General features: G+C 37.2%; 1 pseudogene; it reads left to right on the top strand.

The window, feature by feature from the left end:
- Positions 1–997: 997 nt before the first annotated feature.
- On the top strand, positions 998–7,379 carry LOC132312622 (DNA-directed RNA polymerases II, IV and V subunit 6A-like; annotated as a pseudogene).
- The last annotated feature ends 2,153 nt before the right edge of the window (positions 7,380–9,532 follow it).

Raw genomic sequence — 9,532 nt, 5'->3', positions numbered from 1 at the left:
AACCGGTTCTACTTGAAAATGCAATCGGTTTTACTTATCCAAATAGCTGATTTTGTGCAAGAAGTGCAACTGGTTCTAAAATGAAATACAACCGGTTGGACTTTGATAAATGCAATTTCTAATCTAAACTCTCATACCTAACTTTAAAGATATTCACAAGTGTTTGTCACTCACTTACATGTTCTAAGTGATGTTCTCGTTGAATTCAACAATAAAAGACACTTGTGTTCAGCTCCAAAAGACCGAGACTTGAAATAAACAAAATTACAACTCAATCAAGTTTAGACTCCAAAATTTACCAACATTGCAAATTTATACTCGTATCTCACAATTGATCCCAATAAATAAGAAAGTAGGATCAATTGTATCTCCACTTGTATTATTCATTTATTAATGCCGTATAAAAATTGCAAAGATGAAAATTTTAGGATGTATAAATGGGATTCCCTTACCCATTTGCTTAATGAAGTGAAAAGATTCAAAAGAAGACGCTGTGTTCATTAAAGCCAAATCCCATGCTCAAAGGAAATTGAGAAGGAAGCCTTATATATACTGCCAACCTCAGCATTAAAAATTTAAATAATCTTAAATTAGTATCAAATTAGATTATTTCCAAGCACTAAATTTTTAAAAAAACTTCTAAAAAATTGCTAACAAATTGTTAGAAAATTAATTATTCAAGGTGTTAACATACATACAATAAATTAAGATTTTAAACAAAGAAATTTTTTTAAAAAAAAAAGTGATCATAATTTGAATACTCCATATATATATATATATATATATATATATATATATATATATATATAACATTAGAATTTAGATTTGGGTTGGGCTCTGTTGACAACTCAAGCCCAATTCTAATTAAGTTTATGTACAAGAAAATTCAATCCAAGCCGAATCATAATTGTTCAAGCCTCTAAAAATTGGGCTGTTTGGTTCAGATTCGCCAGCCCACGTTCCTATCTAGAACCACAAGAAAGACCTGGAAGGGCAAGTACTAATTTTTGTTCGACGCTCAGGTGAGGGGTTTTGTGGTAGGTTTGCCAAGGGGGGAGAGAGCAATTTCAGGTTTTCAGCAATGGCGGATGAGGAGTACGATATGGACGCTGGGTACGTCTTCTCTCTCTATCTCTCTCTCTCGCTCTTCTTACAACCGTCTTTCGCTCTCTGAGTTTGATGTTTGTATCGCCTACCAATGAAACTTAATCCACCTATTTGGTTTATCTGTAGATTTCAAGACTTTTTCTCACATATTTTCTGAAGCGTTGTTGTGTTAGCATTTTGGAAGTTATTCTTAGTGATTACTCTTTTAAATTTGATCCATTTTGGGGGTGTGTGGGCTTTTTTATTTTTTTTTTTTGGTTTGGATGTTCATTATTGTGATAAAGGAATCTTTAAAGTTTCTATCTTGTTGGATAAAAAAGGATCTGCTTCATTTACTGATTTCTTTCCTTTTTCTTTTTTAATTTGTTACTGATTCCGATTTAATTCTTTGGATTTGATAGAAAATATGAATTCTTTTTCAAAAAAAAAAAAAAACTCTACAATATGGTATGATATTGTCCGATTTGGGCCTGAGCCCGCACAGTTTTGCTTTTGGGCTTTACCTTTCCCTTTTCCTTTTCTTGCGATGTGAGATTATGTACCCGTAACTCGCCAGTGGGGTAGCCTATTAGTGTCTCGCACCTGCCCACGGCACACCCGCCCACAGTGTTATCACAATCCACTCCCCTTGGAGGCCCGACGTCCTTATCGGCACACTTCAGGCTGGGTCAGGCTCTGATATCATTTGTAATGACCCACCCCACCATATGGTATGATATTATCCGCTTTGGGCCTGAACCCGCACGGTTTTGCTCTTGGGCTTTACCAACCACCATCTTATAATTTAAATATACTTATAAATAATAAGGTAAAGTGCAAGTTCAATAAATAAATAACCTACATTTTTCAGATTGGGCAAATAAGGAACTGAAATACCTAAAATGTTCTTAAATCAAAATAATAAAAAACATGCTCAAATTTTATTAAGGGTAAGTTCGGATGTTTATAAAAAAAAATTGGTCAAACTTGAAGATCAGGGGCAATTTGATACAAATTTTCAAATTATAGGGATTTATTATATGCACACATACTAAATACTAGCATCTTCCACATTTTTATATAGCAAGGGGTTTTTGCACGTTACCCTAAATAATAAGATATATTGTTAATTTAATCCATAAGAACCTCTGTGTGTCCTACACCTTGTTCCTGCTGACATGTGATTAGTCAGTAGACCACTCAGTCATACTTGAAACACTCACTGAGAATGAGTAAGACCTTTATTTCTCTTTTTTTGCAAATTGTTTCCCAAGTAGTAAGACTATAATGCAGGGTTTTATTCTATTAGATAGTACGATTACCTTAAAGAGGCTACTGTCATAAAAACTAGGATGCTCAAAAACTATATGGGTAATACCTTCTTTCCTCCAAGTATCATCATCACCATCATCCTTGCCTTGGGGGGCAAATGCTGTTCATTCCTTTCGTTCCAAAGTCCGTGGTAAGGATTCCCTACAAGCTATTGAATGTGTGTTAATGACGTAGTTCCCAGCTCTTTATAGCTCACCCTGAAGCTGAGCTATCGGCCCCAAACACCACTTGATGGTAAGTATGTCTTGCTAGCCCAAACCAGAAGAACTGGTTTTGAGCAATCGTTCCCCTTATGAAGGTAGTATTTTATTTACATTTGTTTTCAAATTATGCTTCGGGAATAGATGTGTTGTGCATATCTTTGTTTTTAGTTTTATTTTTTAGACAAGTAGTGTTGAGCGTATCTCATTCCTCGTGTAATATTGGAGACTTGGAGTCGTTGTGATACATTATTTTTTTACATTGGCAAGAGACACACTCACAGCCCCACTCACGCACACTTTTTGCCCACACCCGGGCTTGAACCCCTCCCCTCATCTTTGAGGATGGGGAGGTTATACCATTGGGCTGCATGCCTTTGGTATTGTGATACATTCTTACAGCACCAGTTTGTCATCAAAAAAATTATGTTCAGATTTTGCTGTCATGGGATGCAACAATAACCTATTATAAGAACAATGTGATTTTACATCATGTGATGTTCTAGACTTGAAATACGTGAAGATATAGATGGTCTAGAACACCCGCTAAAGCAATCATGCAATTTTAACGATGTATGTGTGTGCCTGTGCATCATTTGCTTTAACTTTGTCTAATTGAGAATTATTTTCTTCTTGCTCACAGAAATTTTGTTGTCCCTTATTATCTGATGCTGGTGGAATCTTAATTTTTGTAGATATGATGATGAGCCACTAGAGCCAGAGCCTGATGTAAGTTTTAGCTTTGGTGTGCCTTAACTATATGTAGTTTACCTTATTGCCTCTGTATAATTTATTGGTTCAAATTTTGGCGGAGTAACACTGTAATTTGCAGGAAGGGGCAGAGGAAGTAGTTGATGAGAATAACAACGATGACGTTCCTGACCCTCTTTTAGCTGAAAATGAAGATAAACAAGAACAGGCACAAGGAGAACGACCTCGGAAGACATCAAAATATATGACAATTTATGAACGTGCAAGAATATTGGGTTCCCGTGCCCTGCAGATCAGGTTAATTGTTTGAAGCTTTTAGGTCTAAAAAATGATTAGTTTAACTAGTTGAGTTGGCTGATCGGTTAACTTTTCACCTTGCTTGAGCAGCATGAATGCACCCGTGATGGTTGAGCTATAGGGTGAAACTGACCCACTTGAGGTAAGATTCTAAAGAACATTGCTGGATGAGAAGGACTGCATTGTCATTTTCCTTCCTCTGCGTGCATATGGCACCTTAATTTTGATATCAGAATAGTTCCTGTTTGAACTTATCAAACGGTAGCTTTAGAACTTCAATATTGTAACAAATGCATCTCACGTATCACAATTCACAATTTGCATAAGGTAGACACTGCTTGGCAACCTTTTCGACTGTGTTTCATCCTTCATTGTTAGTTTTGTGGTTAAAACAATCATATGCATCTTTTTGAGAGAGTAAGTTGTGTCTGCATGCTATGCAAAAGAAAAGAAGTGACTACTTTGGGAGTCGCTAACCTGTGTGGTTGTGTCCTCGTGCTTGTCAGTTTGAGCTTTTGCCATTGCACCAAGCAATGACCTATGATGAACAATAACTTCAAGCTTTGGCTTTAATCTTTGCTGTTGCTTTTCCTCCTTCAAAGGCAAAACCGATATATACTGGTAAATCTGAAATCATTTTCTTTCTCATTGATCTCAGATTCTTTCTGCAATTAAATTGATTGTTTTTTTTCTTAATCCAATCAAGCCACACAGCCATCTGACAAACCCTCATAAAGATAAGATTTTGTTTCAAACCCTCTTTACTCAACCATATGCATCCCTAAGCTATTGATGCATGATAACACTAAGAAACTTAAAATAGCATAGCCTATATTGATTTTGTGGTGGATGTTGGTTATGACAGAACTTGTATGGTTAGAGTCTGAAGAAGTAAAAGAAAGGTTGTAGGGTTTGTGAGTTGAAAGGATTGGAATTTGTTTCATTTACGTGTCAGTTTACAGGAATTTAGGTTTGGGTGCTGAAAATTCTTGTCAGCACGTATTTTAGGACTTCTAATGTTACACTAGAGGTCAAAAAGGCGAGGGACTAGATTGGGGTTGATTAGCTATTGATAGGGTAAGATCTCGGAATTGAATTCCGAGTTGCTTTGTGTTGGTGTATGTGCCACGATACTTGTCGAACTGGCAACTTTTTGAAAATAAGCACATCTGATCGAGGCTGACCTGGCATGCCCCTGACGGGATCAAGTAGGCTCGAGCTACTTGCCTTAAAATCTAAATTTACTGGTCGAGGAAGGGGTCGCTACCCTTCATCTCCTGTGGACGCGCCCCGCTCAAATCGGATGGGACCCTCCCCTACTTCTCCGAGGTTACTTCCTGTAGGCGTAACCTCGGGCATTCCTCTCATTGAGCTTTCCCTTGAGCTGAAGGGATCTCGAGGCAAGGGTAAAAGCTCCACGAAGTCGAGAAGGCAAGACTTCGAAGGAAGGGACTCTTCTCCCTATCTTCAATCATGGGAATCTAAGGGTATGTGGACAGGTGGCTGTGATCCAAGGGGGCGCTTCTACAAGAGGTCAATGCAAGGGGGAAAGGACATTCGAAGCCCTAACTCGAGCTTTAGGTATGGCAAAGGGAACATTAATTATGATGAGACACCTGACAAGATTTGCATTAATTAAGAAGCGCCATTATTCCTTCGGACCAAGGGGCAAAGCGCCGCAGTCCACTTGTCAATATCCCATCTGTCAAAAAAGGAGACTCTCGAACCCGTGGGTAAGAGAGGGCTTGTTCTGAGGACCAGTAGGCAATAACCGAGGGGTGAGACCTATAAATAGGAGCATTAATCACACTTTAAGACAACAACAACCACACTTAAGCATTCATTAATACGGAGCTCGAGTTAATAAGGTTTCAAAGTCAGCCTTCCCTTTCTTAATCTCTGATCTCAGAGAATCCCTTGTGTTGCTTGGATCTCCACCCGGACGCTGATCTCAGTTCTCCTGGCTTATGTGGAATAACGTCCTCATTCTATTAAGAACTATCATCAACACTCTGAAACCATGAATGGAGACCTTGAACAATAATCAAAGAAAAGAAAAACATAAGAACTTAGAAATCTCACCTAGAATTTTCTTAGGACTCACCCCTGGAGGTTAGGTTGCATCACAAATAGCAAAATATATAATTTCATATTCAACACCATTGAAATAAAGTTGGGTTTTTGTAGGCTTCACTATTATACTTCTATTAGGACCAAGATTCCAGAAACGGAACTTCTTTACCTACTAAAACTATATTCTAGACATGCTATACCAGTTACAAAAACTGAGAACGTTACCCACAAGATGACGTGTGGATCATTACTATCCATCTTTTTGACTCCTAAAAGATAAGAAAGCATATGAAAACTAAATAAAAATTGTAATACTCTAAAATCAACACAAACTAAGAATTGATTTACCCTTAGTTTTTTTTTTTCTTTTCCTTCTGAATGGATTTAACCCTTAACTTCATTTGACTAAGAACCCAAATGCATCCAACTCCATATTGAAAATTTTGAGTTGCACCAGTTCTTCTAATGTTGCTTTGCATCAATTATTCTACCATCAAACCTAACCCAAGTCTCCTAAATAAGTTGGATCTTAAAAAGTCTTGTGAATATGGTTGCATGCATCTAAAATATTATGCTTTTCTTTCTTTTTCTTTCTTTTTGTCGTAGTACCATTTTAATCGGTTTAACCAACATTATACAGCTTACCATAGGGACAGACCTGCATCTTTAAAGAAATTTATTTATTTATTTGGTTATAAAAAAAATTTGTGACTTGGTATTTTCTCTAATTAGTAATTTCATGGATTTGCTTTTCATGCTTCATTAGCTCTCTCTGATAATTTTGTCATTTGTTATAGATTGCAATGAAGGAGCTCCGACAGCGAAAGATACCTTTTACCATTCGCCGCTACCTGCCCGATGGGAGGTAAGATTCTCAGTTTTTTTCATAATTGAAGTTGAATTGTTTCTCTTTCCCTTTCCCCCAACCCTACATCTTCTTATTCTATTTTTAATTATATGTATATGTATATGTATATACACACACACAAATAATGTCTTGGTTCTGCGATTTTTCCAGTTATGAAGATTGGGGAGTTGATGAATTAATTGTGGAAGATTCGTGGAAGAGGCAAGTGGTAGGTGATTGATGTGCATTTCCTTTTTTGAGGAGATAGGTTCTTGAAGGTTACGTAGTATTTTTTATATTTTTTATTTTGGTATGGTATTAAACCTATTAGCATATCCTCCCGGGTTAAGTTATTATGCAATCTGTGTTTTAGTTCATGAATCTCTCATGTTTTAGTGTTCTAATTGCATAATCTACAAGTGTGGTGTTACCCCTCGAGTTACATGGAGCAGTAACAAGAGCTAGACCACAAGTGTTAAATGTGGCTGCTGCTAATTTCCTTGAGGAAGGTGAAATGTCATCTCCGATGCCAACCTCAGCAGCTTGAAACGATGTTGATGGTCTTATGTGACATGGTCATACCTTTTCAACGTGATTAATGATTGTGCTGATAGCTGATAGAAGATGGTTATAAGACATGGAATGTGGCTTTAGAAGAACATACGAAGCAAGTCCTCAAGTGGGGTAGAACCAGCTTGGACTGGCCATTGTGTTTAATCATGGACATGACTCTACTAGTTAATGCCAATTGCTCTGTGATCTATGAATTGGCCCACATGAGTGCTGGTTTTTTTTCTCATAATATTATCTACTTGGTTACATGTTCCTTTTTCTTTTCTTTGTGTGTGTGTGTGTGTGTGTGTGTTTTCTTTCTTTTTTTGACTCCTGTTGTTTATGCAAACCATATTTTATCATGTGATAACTCATCTGGATTTATGATCCATATGGCATAATAAAGAAGAGTCGTGATACGACGGACATTCGACTATGTTGACATTCGACTATGTTGTATCACAACATTCGACTGCGTTTATGTGAGCACAATGCCGAATATGATAGGAATTTCAAGTTGTTAGTGCCGAAACCATAGTCTGAACTCCAATAATTGCTTCCAAATGCTGTTCTTTGCTATGGTATATTTTAATGCAGGGTAGGTGTACAATCACCATCTGCCCAAAATCCAACTAAATAGTACTCTTGATCTAATCTATGCCGTTGGAGCAGATTGTGGTGTGTGTTTGTGATAGTGATGGCTCAAAAAAGGTTGATTTGGGACTGCATTGGCTACTTTTCAAGGGCAGTTAAATGATTGATCGCACATATGCAATAATTTCATTCCAGAATCATTCTTGAACTCTATGCTTTAATTAAATTAATTTTTTTTTTAATGGAATTAAATTAAATTTTAATTATGAGTTGTAATATTCATCAGATGAATTTATTTGTCAAAGTGAATTTATTATTCTTTTCCTCAAACTTTGAGTAGATGTGTTGCAAATTTAATCTGATTTGAAGTTGAATAGAATGAATTAGCAACTTCAGTTAATTGTTTGTATAAAAGTATATTATCTATATATTTTTATATATAAAAGGAGTAGGTGACCTATGGCACTTAAGATTTGAGAGCTAAGTAAAAATAAATAAATAAAGTAGCGAAAAGAAGCAATTTTCTATATTGGAAAAAAAAAAATACTTTAATCGTTTAAACAAATATTCTTATCATATTGACTCAGAGCATCAGATGCGAGTGTCACGATTACTTGCTATTTTTTTAAGTGAAGAAAGATGCTTGGCAAAAAAAGAAAAAGTAATAAAATAATATAGGGTAATTTGCACTCCACCCCCTTGTGAGTTGGGTTAACACCACTCAAAGGTCGGTAAATGCACTAGTTTACATCGACACCCTTTGAAGTTTCGAACGTGTTCATACACACCCCCTCTATTTGAGAAAATGACTATTTTAACCTTTAATTTGGTCAACAAATACATGAAAAGTGTAAATTACTAATATAACCCTGTAAACTAAAATTTGAAGGACTAAAATACCCTTCATTTTACATCTCTCTCTAACCCTACACAATACACCTCTATCCTCAAGGTTTGGCAACAAATGTTCTAGTAGAGAATAGCGCTTGGAGGCAATACTGTCGAAAAGAGGTTCGGCAATGGCAAGGTTGGAGGAAAGCTTGGAGGCGACGACGTCGAAGAAGAGGTTTTCTTGGAATAGGGTTTTGGAGTGGAGCTGCGGCAGAGATTAGCGCTAGCCGACATCCCCAATAACGAGCCACCATTCTAAAGGAATTGTCGATTCGTTCCCCGATTTGAAACGTCAACGCGTCGAGCGACGGTAGTGCTGTGTAGCGACGTTAAGGTGTTGTGGCGGCTGCGGATTCTACGATCTTGGCCTGGTTGGAGTTGGTGACTTTTGACAATTGCTCCACCGCGTAGTATTTGGGCTAGTCTAACCTTGAGCGAGAATGGATTCATCTTGGTGGTGTGTGTGCACGTGTGGGTGTGGCGGTGTGTGTGGGTGTAGCAGTGGTGGTTTGTGGCATTGGTTGTGGTGTCAATGATTGCGTTACTGCTATATAGCAGTGGTTGTGTATGGGTGTGGAGGTGACGGTGGTTGTGGTCGTGTGACTGTGGCGGTGGGTGTGGCGGGTGTATGGGTGTGGCGGTGGTGAGTGGGAGGGGATTAAGAATATTGATTAAGGTTATTTTTGTCGATTAACAGGTTCGAAGTAAATATGACTTTTGAAACTTTAGAGGGTATAAATGTAAACTGGTGCGTTAACCGTCCGTTGAGTGGTGTTAACTCAAACCTCAAGGAGTGTAAGTGCAAATTACCCAATAATATATTTGTATTAAAATCTCTTTTTAAGAAAATTAGTTGCAAATTATCCATCATTTCTAAAATCGAGTTCCAAAAATGGTCTTTTCGCATCTAACCAAGAAAAAAAATAAATAAATAAAAATCAAATTTCAT

Source organism: Cornus florida, unplaced genomic scaffold, assembly GCF_030987335.1.
Source record: "Cornus florida cultivar Cherokee Brave unplaced genomic scaffold, ASM3098733v1 CherokeeBrave_3.0.0_Hap2_Chr06, whole genome shotgun sequence".
In the NCBI taxonomy this organism is placed as follows: Eukaryota; Viridiplantae; Streptophyta; class Magnoliopsida; order Cornales; family Cornaceae; genus Cornus; species Cornus florida.
Note: the sequence above shows the minus strand (reverse complement) of the source record. Positions and strands in the feature narration are given on the sequence as shown.